The sequence below is a fragment of the Ixodes scapularis genome, unplaced genomic scaffold, assembly GCF_016920785.2.
Source record: "Ixodes scapularis isolate PalLabHiFi unplaced genomic scaffold, ASM1692078v2 PGA_scaffold11__112_contigs__length_91849675, whole genome shotgun sequence".
Lineage (NCBI taxonomy): Eukaryota > Metazoa > Arthropoda > Arachnida > Ixodida > Ixodidae > Ixodes > Ixodes scapularis.
In genome coordinates, this window is record NW_024609837.1 from 90,551,076 (window position 1) to 90,554,339 (window position 3,264).

General features: G+C 54.5%; 1 pseudogene; it reads right to left on the reverse strand.

Moving 5' to 3' along the window:
• Nucleotides 1-1,522: 1,522 nt before the first annotated feature.
• On the reverse strand, nt 1,523-2,400 carry LOC121835112 (annotated as a pseudogene).
• Nucleotides 2,401-3,264: the final 864 nt, after the last annotated feature.

A 3,264-nucleotide genomic window follows, 5' to 3' on the forward strand; every position in this document is an offset into this window, starting at 1 on the left:
GCGCCAGCGCTTGGCCAAGGCGCGACGTTTGTCCCATAAGGAGAGGAGGTGGCTGTCAACGTGAGGCTGGTCCTGGGTGCGCGCAATCTCCTTGGTGTGTTGTTAGATCGTGGCGAGTATCGCGGTACTCCAAGCTTCTAGGGACAGGGTGTCGGTGTCGACGGTGTCGAGATCCGCTCTAGCTTTCGGCCAGTCTGTAATCTTGGTCCGGGGATAGGTGGTGGTGGTACGGCAGAGACAGGAGCTGATTTGGAGGTGCAGTTCCAGGATCTGAGAATCGCTGCCAAGAGAGTCCTCTGTGTTCTCCCAAATCGCTCGGAGTGGTCTGCGAATCCATGTGAGATCCGGGGTTGTGTCCAACTCTTGAGCCGTGCCTAGGCGTGTGGGGCTAGACGGCTCCGTCAAGAGAGTGAAGTGGTGATTGCTGGTGAAAGAGGCCAATTTACGGCCTAGCGGCACCGCGGGGTCATAGCCCCAGGCGGAATGAGGGCAGTTAAAATCTCCAAGAAGGAGAACAGTGTTGCGAGCATTTGACTTAGGGAGGGGGGTTTGTAGCGGCGGGAAGGGCATTGAGGGTTGGCTAGGAGTCCAGTACGCATTGATGATGGTAAGGCGATGGTCACCTATGAGAGTGGTGGTGGTTACGTGTTCTTGCGTGGGGGTGTTGACGTGCGTAGTATCTTCTTGGGTGGTCGGGAGGTCTTTGCGTACGTAAGTGAGCGTTATAGTGGGGGTAGTGCTTTCATCCGCAGTGCCACGACGACGGTGGGTGATGCTCGGCTGGGCGAACATGTCGTAGCTTCGTAGGTTGAGCGCTCCTCCAGCTTCCTGAATGACTAGGATGTCCGGTTGAGTGTCCGTGAAGGTCATATGGTTGAGGAGGAGGTTTTTTTTTCTTGCGGAGTCCGCGGCAGTTCCACTGCCAGATGGTCAGAGGATGCTGCGAGCGGGGAAGGTTCAAATTCATGGAGCTATTATTCATCGTCTGCAGGATTGCGGTCTTGGAGTGAGGCAGGTGTATGCTTGTGGGGATGATAATCCTCTCCTAGTACGGCAATACGAGCTGTGAGGTCGTTAAGAGTACTAAAGAGAGGGGCAAGAGCTTGGTTTGGGACGGGGGCAATAATTTGTTGAAGGAGAGACGGGACTATCTGGGCCAGTGCCTTGCGTACAATTTCTTGTATGTCGGTTTGTGAAATTATAGGTTGTGCGATTTGAGGGGGAGCAGGGGGAGTGGCGGGAGCGGTAGAGGTGGGCAGAGGGGAAGAGTTTGAACCACTCACCTCTTGGGTTGGTGGGAAGGCCTGATCGATGTCATTGTTCAAAGGCCTGGGCAGATCGTGCGATGTGGAGTTCTGTCGTAGGGAGGATCTGGAGCGTTAGAATGGTTGGAGGTTGTGCATCGGGGAAGGTGGAGGGGGCGCTCGGGTGTTCGGTCTTCGGGAGCGGCTGCGTTTGAGGGTCCTGGAGCCATGGGCAGATTGGACTTGGGCAGGTCCTTGGCTGCGGCTGCGTGATGAGTCTAAAATGCCGAACCGGTTGGAGGTGGGCAAGGTGGGCCAGTTGCCAACTCCAGTGTCCAGAGGGGTGGGCCTTGAGTACGGACGTTTCGGCGCTGCCCAGCTCTGGTTCGTTTTTGTAGGGACTGTGTTGCTTCGAGGCGTGCAAGGCAGGAGGGGTCTGTTGCTGCGTGTTCCCCGTTACAGTTGAGGCATCGGGGTTCACATGCATGATGGATGTCGGAGGGGTTTTGTTCCGGAGGGAAGCGGGACCCACATGCGGCACAGCACACGAACTCGGCTCGGTTTGGGCATAAGAGACTTCGATGTTCGAGGCTGAAGCAGTGTTTGCATTGCTGGCTGTTTGGGCGTGGTAGGTATAGCCTGAAGACTGTGGAACAGAAAATGGCATGTCGAGGGAGAGTAGGTCCATCGATGGTGGCGAGGACTAGGAGCGAGGCCGTTTGGCCTAGGCGGCGGAATCGGAGAATCCTATGGGAGGGAATGTAGAGCTCTGAGTGGATGGCTTCGTCAGTGAGATCCAGGGGTACTCCGTGGATAACTCTTTGGGCGTTATTCGGGCTGTTGGCCTGGTACGTGAGGCGGGATGTAGTTTGCCTTGGAGAGGGAGTGTTCGAAGGGCAAGGGGTTTGGTGGCCGCAGAGTCCCGATATGCGTCCACTGCCAGGAGGTTTTGACGGAATCGCAGCTTGATGAAGGTGTCGCGGCTTTCCTGCTTGGTAAGGCGGGCTGCGTGTTGGACAGCTTGGCCGATGGTGCTAGGGCTCACAGATGCCCAGTTGGTGTTGTCCGTGAGCTTCACGATTCTGGTCCGGGGTGAAGGCAGGCGTGGCGTTGGAGTGGCGGATGCCGAGCCGACTCCATCGTCGGCAGTGTCCATGGGCAGGTAGGACAGAGGGGTCGGGTTTGAAACTCTAGGGGCGCAGTAGGTGTTCACTGACCTCCAAGGAAACGTTGAGCGGGTTCCGAGGCCGGGAACTGGGCAAAACCGTTCTCGATGCTGCCTGGATCGCGTCTCCTGCGAGGAGGTGGCGAAAGCGTTGGCCGTCTGCGAACTTCTCCGCCTTTCCTCCTGCTTTTCTCGTAGCCTCGCGAAAACGCAGCGCATGCGCAGGTGCGGCCGATCCCCGCGGGAGGCATCCGCCATTACATTGAAAAGAACCCGACATGGTTTGAGATGAACCCTCTCATCTAACCGGGCTCCCTAGATCTAGCAAAAAGGAAACAAGCAAAAAAAAAAAAAAAAGAAAAGTTGATCTGTGGAAAAAGATTTTTCCCCACCACCTCCATCATCGTCGACGGAGGGTGGGACGGGACAGGGGGTAATCCCATTCTCCCCCATCTCGCCCCAAAGCAAAACTGCTGGGCCGATTTGAATAAAGTTTATTCACTCTCTCTTTCGTTGCAGCGCCCACTCCCCGCATTTTGATTAGAAGGTTGATTGCTACTAAAACAACATAGCAATATAATGATATTCCCGAGACTGGAACAAATAGAGTGATACAATTACAAAGAAAAAAAAACGGACAACAACGCAGAACATCTCAAAAAGCAGCTGCCAATTTTTTTTCTTATTTGTTTCACATCGTTGCATTATTGCTTTCTTGCCATGTTCTTGCTCATTCGGTTCTTTTTTTTCAGTCTAGGGTTTAGTATTATCGAGATAAATCACCAACTTGCCCGCGTTCCCTTTTTTCATTTTTATAGCTGACATCGCAATGCACGGCACGCGTGCCGTTTTTCG